The sequence below is a fragment of the Canis aureus genome, chromosome 7 (assembly GCF_053574225.1).
Source record: "Canis aureus isolate CA01 chromosome 7, VMU_Caureus_v.1.0, whole genome shotgun sequence".
Classification (NCBI taxonomy): Eukaryota; Metazoa; Chordata; class Mammalia; order Carnivora; family Canidae; genus Canis; species Canis aureus.
This window is the reverse complement of record NC_135617.1, coordinates 39,712,668-39,729,877: the sequence shown is the minus strand read 5'-3', so window position 1 is coordinate 39,729,877 and position 17,210 is coordinate 39,712,668. Positions and strand designations below refer to the sequence as shown.

Here is a 17,210-nt window from a genome sequence, read left to right as displayed (position 1 = left end):
CAAAAGAGGTAGATGTTATAAGTGTGCACCTACTTTACACTTCTCCCTAGAAGTGCATATGAGAGGGCTCCCAGGAGAGGAGTGAAAAAAGAACCCCTTAAAATAGAATGTAGGTTCTAATTTCAATATGATCATATTAAAGCTGTCACAAAATGCCTGATATTCTGTAACTATTTGCCTCTGAATTTTTTTGATCCGTAAGAGAGAGTTTAGTTGTTAAAGTATTTAGAATTGCTTGGAGATCTTTTTAAAAATTCAAACGTTTGGAGGATTCCTGGGTGGCTCAGCGGTTTGGCGCCAGCTTCGGCCCAGGGCGTGATCCTGGAGTCTAGGGATCGAGTCCCACGTCGGGCTCCCTGCATGGAGCCTACTTCTCCCTCTGCCTGTGTCTCTGCCTCTCTCTCTCTCTCTCTCTCTCTCTGTCTCTCATGAATAAATAAAATCTTAAAAAATAATAAAATAGAAATTTCTAAAAAAAAAAATTCAAATGTTTGGACCTACCCAGAGATTTAGATTTAATTGACCTGAGATGGATGCTACCTGAGCATTGGTATTTCTTAAGTCCCTCCCTATACCCCCACCCACCCTCTACCCCAACCTCTAATGATTCTAAAGTGTAGCCAGGTTGAGAATCACTGGTATAGAGCCACTTGAAAAACCTAAAAATTTAAAAAGTTTGAATAGATCAATAGATACCTAGATATAGGTAGATAGGGTATAGGAGATACCCTCAGTAGATCTTGGAATACATTCTAGATCTAGTTTCCTTGTCATTAAAATTGAGATTGTATCTGAGGTTAAAATACAGTCAAAACTATTCACCAAATAATCTTTTCTTTTAATACGCACACAAGTATTAAATTAAAACAGCACTCAAGGGCTGCTCAAGGGACTAACCGAGAAACCTGACCTAGTTATCTCTATACCATCTGCATGTGACATTGCTAAACTTGTTAATGAGACACCAAAGTTGTTTGGGAAGAAAAATTATCCTTAGACGTTAATAAGATTGAGCCAAGAAAGCAGAAGCAGCAAATTCTGTCACGAGTGTCTAGGAGGAGACACAGTATTTTTTAAAAATATCAGAGTGAAATTGTATAATCTTCCTTGAACACCAAGATACCTGGGGAGCTTTGAGATAGAGAAAGCCATTCTTTGCTTCAATTTCTAGTTTCCAATTATGCAACAGATAAATGTCCAGGTGGTCCAAATATAGTATGTTCATATTTAAAATGACAAAACCAAAAATAAATAAAATAAAATAAATAAAATAAAATAAAATAAAATAAAATAAAATAAAATAAAATAAAATAAAATAAAATAAAAATGACAAAACCACTTTTTTACTGCAAAAAGCTTTATTGTTTCTATTTGGTCCACAGGTTGGGAGAGGGCTCCAGGGTGGTTAAAAAGCTGCCTAGTGGCTGTGTGGGGATGTTCAGGCCGGAAGCACTGACACCAGGGGGAAGCCAGAGGGGTCCCTCAAAGGCAACTGGGTTCAGAGGTTCCTAGTCATGCTTGAGGGTGAGCCTTTTAGAGAGATACATGCCCAGCCCAGCCTGCAGCCCCAGGCAGCCTGCTGAGGTGAGTCAGGTGATCACCCACCATCTTCTTGGTAAGTTTTACCTCTTCATCCAGGAAGTGGTTCTCCAGGCATTCACAGAGATGGTCGTCTATAGAGGCAGACCCCAGGGCATGCAGATCCGAAAGAGCTTGGTTCATATTCTTCCCCAGAGCCATGGCAGTTCTATGGTGTCCAGGATTTTACTCTACCCATTTTGTAATGGTTTCTGCCCATGCTGGAAGAGGGAGTGGTCACTGGGCTGGTTTTGCATCTTCAAGAGGCATTCAGCACCCTCACGCTTCTCTGCCCACTCCAGGAAGAAGTGGCCCACGTCCTCCAAAGCCACAGGGTTGGTGAGAAAGTAGAAGCCAAGAGAGAGGTAGGTGTAGGAGGCATGTTGGAATGCTGACCAAATGAGCACTGAATAATGTATAGAATTGTTGAATCAATATATTATATACCTGAAACTAATATGACATTGTATGTTAATCATACTTCAATAAAAATTATTTGTCAACATATATGTCAAAAAACAACAAAGCATTTCATTCTTCAGTTACTAGTGAAAACTGAAAAATTATACCCCAAGTTAGAGGGCATTAATTCATAATTAATAATTTATTAATGATTAACCATGCTTCAAAGGTTTTTTTTTAAGATTTACTTATTCATGAGATACACAGAAGGAGAGAGGCAGAGACATAGGCAGAGGGAGAAGCAGGCTCCATGAGCAGGGAGCCCAATACGGGACTCGATCCTGGGACTCCAGGATCATGCCCTGAGCCAAAGGCAGATGCCCAAACACTGAGCCACCCAGGTTTTGTTTTTTTTTTTTTTTTTTTCAAAGTTTTGAGCTAACTGCACTGGTGGTTGCCACTCCGTTGCTTGGCCTTGTTTGCAGCTACATTTCATCCCTGGTTGATTTTGTTCTAAGGTTCGCCTACTAGATGGAGAGCCTTTCCTCAAGGTGCAAGGACTTTTTTCCTGCAAAAGACAGAGGGAAGTGAAACACAATTCTTATGATACTTAGTTTGAGTGGTTCTTTGTCTTTTATATAAAGCCTCAACAAAAATCTTATATATAAAGCCTAAACAAATATCTAGGGTGGCCAACAGTTCCCATTTGCCCAGGACTTTCCCAATTTTAGCACTAAAAGTCTGGTCCCACCTACCCCAGTCCCAACCAAATAGGGCTAGGTAGTTACCTTAAAAAGAACCAAAATGAGAATCCAGTCTGGAGTAGTCTTTGAACTATTGGACCCATCCTTCAAACCAGGTGTTCTTTCCTGATAATGCTAATCAGTATGTGCCAATGAGGGCCAGACTGATACCACAATCCACCATCAGCTACTACCATGCTTTATATATGTTATCTGAAATACTCCCAACAATTGTGGAAGGTAATTGCCATTGTCCTAATATTATAGTATCAGAAATTGAGGCTCTGATAAATTAAGTGCCCTGCCCAAGCTCACACTGGCAGTAAGTGGTAGAACTGAGATTCAGGCGTAGTCCTGCCTGACTTCAAAGCTTATGCTCAGTCTGTTTCATTCTCTGCCTATTGCATTCTGAAATCTATCAACCATAATAAATTTTAAGAAGACCTAAAGTGAGGAGATATTATAAGAGCTAAAGCAAAAGCAAGTAATAAAATATAGAGGGAGAATGGAAATAATAAAGAATCAGAATCTATACGAGTGCAATAAAATATAGGGCATAAATAAGACAACCAGGAGCTAATTGATGGATTACAAATTGCCTGAAGTCAGATTCATAAGATTCTTTATAACATCCTCCCAAGTAGACAAGTAAAATACTTATTGCCTTAGGCAAAAAGAATTTTCTATTCATATGTATGAAATATTTTGTTCCTAATTATTTGTCCTCAGAGTGAATAATAATACCTAGTGTAAATATGATTTGTTGCTTAAATTTTTATATTTTGATTTATCCTATATGCTTACAAAGAAAAATAAGATTATAAAGCTGCTATTTAAGAACTGTCTAAAACAGGCAAGAAATTGTTGATTTATAATTCTTAACTATACAGATTTATTCCCAGCATATATTTAAATCTGAGTTGAATCAGCACATATTCTTGAATGAACATAATTGCAAGGATATTCCTCAAGAAATTCATCTCTGCTGCTTTTTACTTGACACTCTTGTATACTCCTAATTTCTCCCTGTATGTCAGTCCTGTTATCTGCCATCTTACACTGGATCTTAGGAAAAGTGCATACCAAAAGAGATTTCCTTCTAGTAGAAAAAAAAAAAGGAGTTGATATCCATCGGTGTTAATGAGAATGAGTCCTGACAATGTGTGACAGCCAATGGCAGGGTCCCCCTGTGAATTTCTCAGAATAGAGAGGCAGCTTTTTGATGCTGACCTTTAATTGATTTTTTTTAATGTATGTTCATACTTCATATCATCTTAAAGTTGTTCAGTAACTTAAAAAAGTTCAATACTCTTAGATATGGTAAGACAACCAGATTTACAAGTGGCAGAATCAATAACCAGCCCTAAAATTGCCAAGGTCTCAATTATATCCAAAGTCTCTAATATTGTGATTTAGCAAACACTACAGGAATCTTCTGGAAAAGTTTACTAAGATGTCTTTAGGTTACCATTTCCTTCCATCTTTAGGATACCTTTTTCTTAGAGAAGATCCAGTCATGGCACATTTCAGAGCTTTCTATAAAGATCTTTTTCTAAGGAAAACCTGAATAGTCTTTATGTTAGCATAGAAATGAAAGACCACCAAAATGTTATGTTCCATAAAAAATGGACTCAAGTATTTCTGGCAGGTTTTACCAACTGGCCATTATAAAGCAAATTAGATGTAATTTAGTCTCTCCATATTAGATATTCTCTAAGAAATAATGTACAATATTCCCTGGTAGCAAAAGTACCTTCCTTTGAACTTTATGTGTAAATTAGATGGACTCTGCTATGGACTGAATGTTTGTGTCATCCCCCGCTCCCTGCCAGATTCATATGTTGAAATCCGAATCTCCAATGTGATGGTATTAGGAGGTTGGGCCTTTCAGGGGTGATTAAATCATAAGGTCACATGGAGCCCATAGCTAGGATTAGTATTCTTATGAAAGAGGACCCTGGATGCTGTCTGGTCTCTTCCACCACATGAGGATACAGCAAACAAACAACCTTCTGTGAACTGGGAATCTAGTCCTCACCAGACACTGAATCTGCCCACTGCTTGATCTTGGACTTTGCAGAGAAATAGATTTCTGTTGTCTATGGTAATTTGTTATAGCAGCCCAAACTGACTAAGGCAGACTCTTGTGGCATCTTAAACCAATATTTGAAGGCATGAAAAATCAGGGCTGGGAACTCTTCCACCAGCTGATGAGAAACATAAGAAAATCAAGAGTGAGAGCAAAAGTTCCTTTTATTTTAAATTAGGTACTATATGGAGTTAGTATCATTTAATAGTGTTGCCAGGTTTTTAAAAATTGTTGTAAATGCTTCATCTGTACTCTCAAAAGAAAAAAGTGGAAAAAAATAACCTGAAATAAAAGCAAACCCAATTTTATTATTGTAATTACTGTGAGCTGAAAATCTTAGTGGTTATATTGTATTATTTTATTTGGCTAATAAATATGTAGATGTCTTCTTTCTTTGGTTATATTCTGCTTCATTACCAATGGGGAAAAAATAACATGCAAGCTTTACTATATTCCCAGAACTCATGAAGAACAGATGGACACTCTGAATAGTGACACAAATTGATCCATAAAAACAGAAAAACCTCTAAAATAATTAAATACTTCTTTTGTACAAAAGCTCAACTCAAAGAGTTAAAATCTAGGCACTGTTTCTAAATACAAATTCAGTACAAGCCAATACATATGTGTAATTATAAATTATAGGTCGTATTTCCTATTTACCTATGCTCTTTTCTTCACCATCATTATACATTAGCAAGCCAAAATTGAACACAAATGGACAAGTTAATTGCCAATGCCATTATAATTCCCATATTTCTGTAGCGTGAATGAAATTGCAAATTATAACTACTAATTTGTGTATTTTTAAAAAGGTCACATTGTTACACAGGAGCTTGAATGTGAAGAGAACAGAAAATAAATCTCAAGGTAGCCATTGAGTGGGGAAGTTGGCTTTTACAGTTTCCATTTTGCTGAAATTTATATATATATATTTTTTTTTTTTCTAGAAACTTAGACATTGTGTGAAGCTATAGTGGAGTGAGGTGGGGGAGGCAATGATCTGCAAGAAGCCTGGATCAAGTGTTTTAGAATTCTTACCAATGGCAAAACAAGTCAAAACCAAGGCTGAAGGATTCTCAAAAGCATCTTGTATCTGCTAGCAGCAAACTGTGAGTCACATTATTTTTTTGATTCTCTACAAGAGTATAAAACAGGAAATAATTTTAGAAGCTAATAATGTTTCTTTCCTGTTACTTAGAGAATTTTGACTTTATAATTAAAGTTCTAATCTTTCTCAGTTGTCACGCAAATATCTTATCCATATCCTGAATATTAGTTGTGTCATGACAATCTCCTGGAAGGGGCTAATCAAACACAGGGTCACACCAAGCCACATAATGTGTATTTTTTTTCCTCTTTTGTTAATTTTTTTTTCAATTTTTATTTATTTATGATAGTCACAGAGAGAGAGAGAGAGAGAGAGAGGCAGAGACACGGCAGAGGGAGAAGCAGGCTCCATGCACCGGGAGCCCGATGTGGGATTCGATCCCGGGTCTCCAGGATCGCGCCCTGGGTCAAAGGCAGGCGCCAAACCGCTGTGCCACCCAGAGATCCCACATAATGTGTATTGAATGGCGGTTCACAGCAGCCAAATCTAATGAAGAGTGGAAAATCCCAAACCCAGTTTAAGATAGGTGTTGGTATCCATGTGAGATAATAGAGGCCACTGATGATCAAAATTAATATACCTTAACAAAATGAGAAGATAATTATATAGTATTTCTGCATAAGTATACAAATGTGATAAAAAAAATCTTAACGTAGGCACTATTACTGAATTTAAAAACCAGTGTAAGCCAACACATATGTGTAATTACAGTTTATATCTCTCTACCCTTTATGCCAAAGACTTTGGGAAACCGGTAACAAGAGATACCAGAAACCTAGTCAAAAGTTTCAATGGCTCTACTTACCCCAGTACTTTCCCTGCAGTAAAGAGAGCATAGGGAAGCTGAAGTCCATATTTGTTGGTACTTTAGATGACAATATTATCTTCAGGTTTCAGATAAGAGAGATGAAAATTATTTCCAAATTATATTAACTGTTGAGAACTGTGAAGGTCTAAAATTTTACCCTAATTGCAAGCCACCAAGATAGGTAGGTACTAACAAAAGACACAAGATTCCTAGGTCAGAAACAAAGGGTAGTTTACTATTAATAGCTATACCCAGAGTATCAGCATTTGTGCTGATTTCCTGAGCAAGGTGATGTGAAGAAGGCCGGGTGATTATACACATGTAGTGGGGTATGATACTAAAAAGCTTTGGAAACCCAAATCTTTTATAAGTAAACCTGTCAGATTATACCCTGGGGGGAGACATATTTATCATGCTAAAGAAAAACAAACTTGACCTTGCTCCGAATAGAGACATTATCTCAGTCATCCAAGGCTGGTCACCATACCAACATCCTTGAAAAGATAATCTAGAATAAAGTCATTTAGTGCCCCTGTTTATAAGATGTACAGAAATTTAAGAGACCCATAGAGAATTATCTCTCAATACTAACCAGGCAGGAAAACTCCATACTGAAATATAGCTCATGGTTCTTTCTTTAAAATCTCCAATTGCAGTTTAGGACAGCATGGCACCATCTTCCTCAAAAACTCTATATGCATCACCCCAGTCCCAAATTTCTCCCCTTTCCCCGCTTTTTGGTCCCTGGTGGCTTTTCCATATTGACTCTATTCCTCCTTAGTCTGGTTTTGCTCTGGTTCCTGAGCTACTCACTTCTAGCCCCAGATTTTAGGTTTGCCTCTAGCACATGTGTTTAACTCATGCCTTCTGGCAAGATGCTCCCACAGATAACCTACCAGTAGACTTTCTTACCAAGCTTGCACTGAGACTCTGGTACCGGCCTAATAAGGCCCCCTCCCCTCAACACATCTTAGCTATGAAATTGACTATTTCTAGGGCTGGTGACTGATGGTGACTAGATTATCATTAGAGGCAACTGGGATTAGGTTTGACCTGCTCTAGCCTTTATTTTTTTTCCTTTAATGAATTTTCTAGGGAAGAAGTGGAGTCATCCTGTGCATATGCAATTTTGGTTAATGCTGTTTACAATAGTCTTTCAATCTGTAAACCTAGTATGTTGCCATAGAAACAGATCTCCATCTGAAATGTATCCAATCAATTCTGAAATTATCATTCAGAACACCTTCATAAATTGGAATGAATCCAACAGGTATCCAGAATGTCAGTATATAGGCAGTAAGTTGCATTTCTCCTTTTATTTAATTATGTCAATGACAAGACATGCAGAGAAGAACCCATCTTAGATATACATAAAAACACAAAGATAGTCATTCTAAGTAAGAACATTTCTTCTTGATTATTTTATTCTGGAAATTGCATTAAACTAGAGCAACATATGCCATTCATAAAAGGCGAGACATGTTTCAAATGAGTAAACAGAATGCGATGGTTCATTTAAACAGCATTATCCTTCTTAGCAAAAATAAATAAATAAATAAAAACTGTGAATTTATTTATTGAAAGAATTTCAATTTTTAGAGTGGCTATCTTGTACTTCTTATCTCCTTAAAATTATTTTTGCCAACTTAATATTCCCAAGTGGAAAATTATTATAAGTTATTTAATCCATGAAAAGGGAAGTCACAGATCTAAACCAGCAATCCAAAAATTTTCTTTAAAGATTTTATTTATTTATTCATGAGAGACGCAGAGAGAGAGAGAGGCAGAGACACAGGCAGAGGGAGAAGCAGGCTCCATTGGGGGAACCCAACATGGGACTTCATCCTGGGACTCCAGGATCACGCCCCGCCAAAGGCAGGCGCTAAACCGCTGAGCCACCAGAGATCCCCCCAATCCAAAATTTTTAATTTTTAAGGACAAGATCAGAAACTTTTCTCCCATGGAATTTATGACAAGAAGAATAAAAATAAAATTAATTAGTAACCATCAGTAAAATTAGTCCACTCCAAATGATGATTAGTTTAGCACTGATAATAAAATTGAATTGTTTCCCTATCTCTTCCTGGAGTCCATATTATTTTATTAAAACTTTATCAGGAAAACATTAGTACAGAGTCTATCAGCAGCACTGTTCAATAGAACTTTCTGCAATGATGAAAGTATACTGCAATCTGTGCTGTCCAATATGGTAGTCCCTAGCTAGTGAGTACTTGAATATAGCTAATGTGACTAAAAAGCCAAACTTTTAAAATAAGTTAACTAATTTAAATTTGAATTATGACATGTGGCTAGTGGCTACAGATAGCACACCTTTGTAACTTAATACTCATACTCAGAATTGGAGTCAAACTGACAAGGTTCAAACTTTGGCTTCCCTGCTTTTTCTCTGTTACTCTTCTCCTCTCCATTGTTGGGTTGATATGAAGATTCAATATGTTATGTTACTTGCTATAAAAATTGTAGCCATTGTTATTATACTTCATTTCCATAATTTGCTAGCCTCATAGTCAAGTTACCTAACCTCACAGAACCTGAATAATTTTATCTGCTCAATAGGGTTAATACTACTACTAATGCATGGGATTGTTTTGAAGATTAAAAGAAATGATGCAATTGGGTGCCTGGGTGGCTCAGTTGACTAAGCATCTAACTCTTGATTTTGGCTCAGGTCATAATCTCAGGTTTGTGAGATCGACAAACCCCAGGTTGGCCTCTATTCTGGGTGTGGAACCTACTTAAGATTCTCTTTTCTCTCTCTGTCCCTCTTTCTCCTCCTTTCTCCCTCTCTCCCTCTGCCCTACCCCTACCCCTTCTGATACATATTCTCTCCCTCTCTCTCTCTCTCTCTCTCAAAAAAAAAATGATGCATTAACGCATTTAGCAGTGCCTATCATGTGGGAGCACTCAATACATATTAGATGCTTTTTTAAATTATCATTGAAGTAATATTTTAACATGAGAAATTTTGGTAACTCATGAGAAGTGGTGGAGGAAACAGAGGTTATCATGATTTATACTGAGTAAGCCTATTCAAATTTGTTCACCAGCAAAATTTAAGACTATAAACCCAGTGATTCCACAAAGATTCGTGAGACTTATCAACACATTCTGTCAACTTTTCTTTTCTCTTAATTGTAGCCTCATTAGTAAAATTTTTTTTTCTTTTTACTGTGTATTCACCTTGTCTTTCTTAGTATGTGTTACTCTTCCCTTATTTTCATTACCTAGTAGCACAGGAAAGTTAGGTAGAATAAATTTTTCACTGCAGGAAATCCTGTTTCAAATTATTCCAAGACATGCAGAGCCCATCAATGACCCACCCAGCTCTGAAAACAACATATTTATAGCCACAACTTTACACTTCTCAGAAGATTTCTTAACATGATATTCAAATAAACCAATAACTCCCACATATATATTAACTCCCTCTGTATTTATATCTTAAATACAATACCAAATGATAAAATATCTAAAACTTAAGAGTTTAGAGAAATTTTTAACACATTATAAAATTGTTTCTTCAAATGTTACAGAAAGACATGAAGTCTGGAAAAATCTGAATTGGAATGCTGCTAGTTGTGGCTTAAAACAGTTTTATTTTATAAATGGACCTGGTGTGCTCGTCTCATCATTTTAATGGCATTTCAAAAGCAGACAAGGAAAGCTCTTGTTTGTCCAGCAATGTCTCTTTGGTGGAGTTTAAGTAGGTCAGGGCAAGAAGCAAAAAGCTTTCCTTTCAGTGAGAAATTAAACTCAGAGCCCCCTTTATATTTAAAACTACTTTCACTGTACAGTTGCCCAAAAACAAACATGTAGCAAGCCCCTTGCTCCCAGATGTGTGCTTAAAGATTCTAAAGAGACAACATACCTTCAGTGTTGGAGTTACAGATTTCCTGGAATATTTTGAACTATGTTTAACCGCAATTTGGGAAACTGCCCATGTGATATCAAAGACATGGCAACATGTACTTGTATGTACTCGTACTTCACCTTGGCTGTCTAACCAACAGCCTCCCCTTAATAAGTAGTCCACCTCTGTCAGAGAAGGTAATTTGGCTTCATGTAAATTTGAAGTACAGAGTAACAGTAGGAACAGTAGGAAAGAAAGAAATGGTACAAAGGTCAGAACTAGATTTGGAGATAACAAGAAGATGACCCAAATATAATTTTTCCAAGTCCTCCCATATTGGATTTTTAGCCTCTGGAACTATCAGGAGGGTAAAGATCACATTTGGAATAATGCTTCTACTGATCTGAACTTCCAACTAATACCAACATCCATGATAAAGACTTTGATAATATTTAAACATATAGGGCACCTGGTGGTTCAGTTGGTTGAGCTTCTGACTCTTGATTTTGGCTGAGGTCATAATCTCCTGGTCATGAGATCAAGCTCCATACTCAGCACAGTCTGCTTTAGATTATTTCTTCCTCTCTCTTTCTTCCTCCCCACTCATACTCTCTCTCTTTCTCTCTCTAAAATAAATAAATAAAATCTTTTTAAAAACAATACAAAATAAATAATATTAAATTTATTATCGTGTTGACATGAATAATGCAGATGGTAGCTGGGGTCTCCCTATTCCTTGAGTTCTAAATAAAATTGCCCAGATCTGTGTAATTCCAAAGCCCTTCCTAGGACTTTGCTGATTTTGGGGTGATTACATTCTCGAAGTCTCCTCTACTCTTGGATTCTTGCATCCATGAATGTGTGTCTGCTTCACTAGGCAATGATTTAGACAGAAATTACAGACCTTTCATCAATTTCCACCATTCATGTAATTAGTAGAACCAACTGGAGATTTTGATGTTGGGATTGGGGACACATGAAAAAAGGTCATTTATCACATCATTTCAAAAATAACTTTAAAAATCTATCATCACCCTCTTGGTCTCTCAAGTTGTATCTGGATCCTGCCATCAGGCAATGTGAACTATGGGCCTGAGGTAACTAAGGGACAGCTGGAGAGGCACCTGCTATAGGCCAGTGTCACCAAGTGAGACTGACACCAATAAAATTCTAAGCAGTGGTTATAATTCTTAAATCCCTATGAAGCCTGAGGCTCAATTTCCTTCACTGTGGAATATAACTGGATGTGGGACCTGGACTAATTGTGACATAGAATAGGAAATGTATGATAAGAAGGAATAAAATTAAATGGCCATAAATCTAGGTAAGCCAAAAGACAAACTGTTCATTCCACACTGTCCCCAGATGATCATGGCATAATTAAGAAAAGTCACTCCACAAAAAAAAGAAATTTAAAAAAATAAAAAGAAAAAAGAAAAAAAAAAAGAAAAGTCACTTCACATAGGACTAAATAGTGTTCTGGGGTGGAGTTCAGATGATATCCTTCAAGAAGTAGCAGCATATCCAAGCATTAAGTACTACATCTTTAAGGAAGACATAAATGAGAAAAATGGCCAATACACAGAGTGGGATAGGTACCTCACTACCTGACCACAGTCTTTATTTCACCACCAAAAACAAAGAAGAAAAGAAAAAATAGAAACCTTTTAGTTATTACTGTGGCTTAAGTCCAAATTCTTGATAATTGGAATAAAATGTTTAAGATTTAGCTTCCTGATGAAACATGTTATGTAAACTATTTGTTACTGGTTTATTTCAAATTCTAAATTGCTTTTATTTCCCCCCATAGAGGGGATTTGGAAAGAATCCCACTTAGAAAGCAAGCAGTTAGGGCAGGGAAAGAAGTATTAACACACTGAAGTCACTACATATACTTAAGAGAGCCTTGTAACCTTGATTTAAGTGCTAAGCTAAATATAGTTTCTCATCATATTTCTGTACTTGTGAGCCAACACCACAGAAAAGCAAACTGAAATGAATGAGTTTCTTTGATTAATTTTCTAGTACAAGACAGTTTAAACATCACATTGGTGATGTAATTTAAATTACAGCAGATGGAAATGGCAGTGTCCTTAAATAGATTCCTTAGCACTCTTCCAGGATATAGTAGTCTCTTATTTAAGTACCATAGCCTGTCTTAATGGTGATTTACCTTTTGATATCTGCCACTCCTAACAAGTTTCCAGGTTAGAGGGAGTGTGATTCATGTGATCCAGGCTAATAATTCCAAAGGAAAAAATAAATATAATATTCCTATACTGTTATACATTATGATGGCTCCACGGTCTAACCAGGTAAAGGTCTATCTGACACCCTAATGAAAGTTCTTCAAATAAATAGTTTTGGAGATTTGATGTTATTATTTGATGTTTGATTCTTACTCTGACACATATAATATCTGCAATATGAGGCAAGCATGCTAGGACTCTTACCACTGCATAATTAAATTAAAACACTTACTGAACATAAACCATAGTTCAGTGTAGGTCTATGAAGCCACCATGTCTCTCTATTCTCACTCTGTCAAATTCATTCATGACGACTAAAGAACAAGGCAATTCTTTTCCTACTTAAGCTTCCTTGCTGCCTAAGCTTACCTCCCTGGTTCAAGCCAGAGAAGCCCTTCTATCTGTCAGGCTGCTGAGCAGTTGCTCAGTACTCCCAGCCATCAGCCTACGTAGTTACTCCAAAACCTGAAGGCCATAAGCCACAAATACTTTCCAGTTTTGTTTAGCTCCCAGGAGCTATTTTCTTTTCAGTTTACACCCCCCTCTCTTGTCCTTACCCATGCATTGATAAATTCGTGGGATTATTTCTATGATAGACAGAAAAATGGATCCCCAAGAATTTCTACATGCTAATCCCCAAAACCTATGAATGTATTATGTTACATGCCAAAAGAGACTGAAAATGTAATTCAAGTTATGAATCTTAAAATGGGGAGATTATCCTGGATTTTGAAGGTATACCCAGTCTAATCAGTGGAGCAACCAAAAGTAGAGAAATTTCTCTGGCTGGAGTTGGTCAGAGATGCAGCAGAAGACAAAAGAGGCAGAGGAAAGATGAAGCAAAAGGGAAGATCAGAGAGAGTCAACACCTAAGTTTTTGACCTGTCATTGCTGGCTTTGAAGAGATCTGCTTGCCAGAAAGATATGTTATAGAGAAAGGCCAGGTGTGTCTGTAAAACCTTTTGCTAACACCTTAGGAAGTTCAAAATGAAGAATATTCAGTTGCAGAAAGTGCTATTTGAAGAGACTAAAGATGTGATAGATCCTGTCAGCCATATCATCAAAAGCCCTAGAGAGGAGTTTATCTAAGAAAAACATGTGTAGGGGCACTAGGTGGCTCAGGTGGTTAAGCATCTGCCTTTGGCTCAGGTCATGCTCCCAGGTTCCTGGGATGGAGCCTCAAGTTGGGCACCTGATCAGGGGGGAATCTGCTTTACTCTCTCCCTCTGCCCCCCCCCCCCCCGCTTGTGCGTTCTCTCAAATAAATAAATAAATAATAAAATTAAATAAATAAATAAAGGACCTGGGTAGTGAATCCCCATGACATACATGGGAGATTCATGAAGTTCTTGAGAGTATTATGACAGCAGAAACTGCCACCTATGATTGAATGAGGCAAAGAGAGTACAAAATGAAAAGAGGTTGTCAGGACCCTCCAATTCCACCTGTAGAAAATGCTGTTAAGACTACTCGTTGCAAACATGTGCTGCCTTCATGAAAAGGAAAGCATAACTCAGAGGAGACAACCAAAAGCTGAGAACCACAGAGAATTATTTCCCCTGGACCTTGACATCTAAAGGAGTTTGTTTGACTAGATTTCAAAATTACTTGGGACCAGTCATTTATCTTTCCATTTTCTTTTTTTAATCCAATGCCTATCACATCATTATATGTTTGGAATAAATAGCTAGTTGCTTTATTTTCACAAGGCCAAAGATGGAGAGGAATTGTGATTCAAGAAGAATTATACCCAGGGTTTCACTCATACCTGATTTAGGTAGATTAGGTGATCAGATCTGTGATTTTAGAGCTGGCGAAATTTTGAACTTAGATTGATGCTGTAATGGGATGAGATTGTTGATGATCTTAGAATGAGATGAATATATTTTATGTGAAATGGACATGAATCTTTGAGGACCAAAAAGGTAGACTGTGGTAAGCAGAATAATAAACTCCCAAAGATTTTCATGCCCTAATTTCCAGAACAGTGTTATTTTATAGCAAAAGGGAAGGCATAATCACTGTATCAATGTGATAATGGTTATGGACATTAAAATAGTGATATTAAGGCACCTGGGTGTCTCAGTGGTTGAGCCTCTGCCTTTGGCTCAGGTAGTAATCATAGGGTCCTGGGATTGATTCCCTCATCAAGCTCCCCATGGGGAGCCTGCTTCTCCCTCTGCCTGTGTTTCTGCCTCTCTCTCTCTCTCATGAATAAATAAAATCTTTTAAAAAATAGTGATACTATTCTATATTATTCAAGGGCCTAATATAATCACTTGTGTGCTTAAAAGTAGAAGAAGAAAGGAGAAGAGTTAATTAGACATAGCAGGAAAGAAGCAAGAAAGATGAGATAAGAAGAGAGGTCAGAGAGATGAATATGAGAGGACTGAACACACTGTTGTTGGCTCTAAAGTTGGAGAAAGGAGGCCACAGTTCAAGGAATGCAGCCAGCCTCTAGAAGCAGAAAACAACCTTAGTTAACAAGCAGCAAAGAAATAAGGACGTCAGTGCTATAGCCACATGGAACTGAATTTTGCAGATAACCTGAATGAACCTGGAAGTGGCTTCTGCCTTAGAACCTCCAGATAAAATCCTAGGTTGGCCAATACCTTGATTTCAGCCTTGTGGCACCCATAGCAGAGAAACCAACGGAGCCTACCAGACTCCTAACTTCTCTGCAAAATAATATATTTATGCTGTTTTACACTGCTGAGTTCATGATGGTTTATACTGGTAACCACAGGCAACCAATACACATTCCCTTACATGGTTAGATTATTAGAAGAATTTGATCCTCTCTGCTTCTGTAGTAGTATACTAATAATGCCTCCATGCCCTCATGTTACTTATAATCCAAAGATTATTTTAAATAATCTTGTCTTTCACAGAAGTAATTTCAAAAATTTGTGCTTTGTGGTGAAAGTTAAAATGTTCTTTTATTTTGGTGCTGCTTTTTAGAAGAATCGGTTTATAGATTTAAGATCTAAAATGAACCTGTCCAAAATGAGCCAAATAACAAGACTGTAGTACTCTTATGACTTTTTCCCTTAAGTTGTAAATGGTGAGTTTGAGTTCCAGAAATCAATCAAATCAAAAGTGGGGTGCTGAAAAAGAGTGATCAGCTAAATCGGGAAGTAGGAATTCTAGTTACAGTCTGATACCAAATAGCTAGGCAGCCTCTCGCAAATCAGTTTACTTCTCTGGGTTCATTTTCTTCTCTGTTAGAACAAAAAGGGTAGAAATCAGGGAGACTTCCATGATTAGGTATCACTTCATTGAATCCTGAAGGACTGGTAGGCATTAACAAGGCAAGTGGGGTGGGGTTGGGTGCAGGATGGATAATAATCCAGAAGGTTTAGCATATCCTGTTCTATACACTACATACTATAACAACACTCTCCTGACCAAAAAACAGAGCCCAAGTGGCCTATAAACTTGTTTAGAAGAATTCACACCACTTGCTGAAGAGAGTTCATTGGAAAGAGTGAGGACTTAAAGAAGCTTTTGTAGGGGGATCCCTGTGGGGGGCTCAGTGGTTTAGCACCTGCCTTCGGCCCAGGGCATGATCCTGGGGTCCTGGGGTCTAGTCCTACATCAGGCTCCTCTGCCTCTCTGCCTGCCTCTCTCTCTCTCTCTCTCTCTCTCTCATGAATAAATAAACAAAAATTTTTAAAAAGAAGCTTTCGTAGGGTAGTATTTACAGGCATGGACTTTGTGCTCAAACCCCGATTCAAGTCCTGGCCCTGCCATTTATTAGCTGTGTGTTTTTTTACTGCCCTCAGCTTCCTTATGTGTAAAATATAAATATGTGTGCAAGCACTGCTTAGGAGAGATCTTGGCACATAATATGCATTATTTAAATTAGCAAGCACTATACTGACGTTCATCAGTATCATTGATGTGGACTGAATTGCGTCCCCCCAAAATTCATTTTGTTGAAGCCCTGAATCCCAGTATGGTAGTACTTGCAGATGGGGCACTTGACCATAATTAGGTTTAGATGAGTTCATGATGGTGATGCCCTCATGATGGGATTAGTGCTTTCATAAGAAGAGACATGAGGAAACTTGCTCTGTCTACTGTGTAAGCACACAGTGAGAAGGCTTCTATCTGAAAGCCAGGAAGAAAGTTTTCCTAAGGAACTGGCCATGCCAGCACACTGACCCAGGCTTCTCTAACTTCTAGAACTGTGAGAAAATAAACTTATGGAAGCCATCCAATCTGTGGTATTTTGTTATGGCAGCCTGAGAAGACTAAGACAATTATTAAAGAAGAATTTTAGTTTTTTTTTTCTATAACTGCTATTTTATTTAACTTTTATATGATAATACATTAATGTATTATTTTATAATTTAA

At 37.4% G+C, this 17,210-nt stretch overlaps 1 long non-coding RNA gene across 2 annotated transcripts in view; it reads right to left on the bottom strand.

The window, feature by feature from the left end:
- Positions 1 to 1,382: 1,382 nt before the first annotated feature.
- LOC144317284 (uncharacterized) overlaps positions 1,383 to 17,210 on the bottom strand; it is a 39,720-nt gene continuing 23,892 nt past the window's right edge. Inside the window, exons 4-6 of one of the 2 annotated variants that reach the window (XR_013383238.1) lie at positions 11,072 to 11,228; positions 5,854 to 5,950; positions 1,383 to 2,548 (exon numbers count right to left, since the gene is read on the bottom strand). This is a non-coding gene — a long non-coding RNA (uncharacterized LOC144317284). The remainder of the gene's footprint in view (positions 2,549 to 5,853; positions 5,951 to 11,071; positions 11,229 to 17,210) is intronic. The other variant, XR_013383239.1, reaches the window with a different exon arrangement.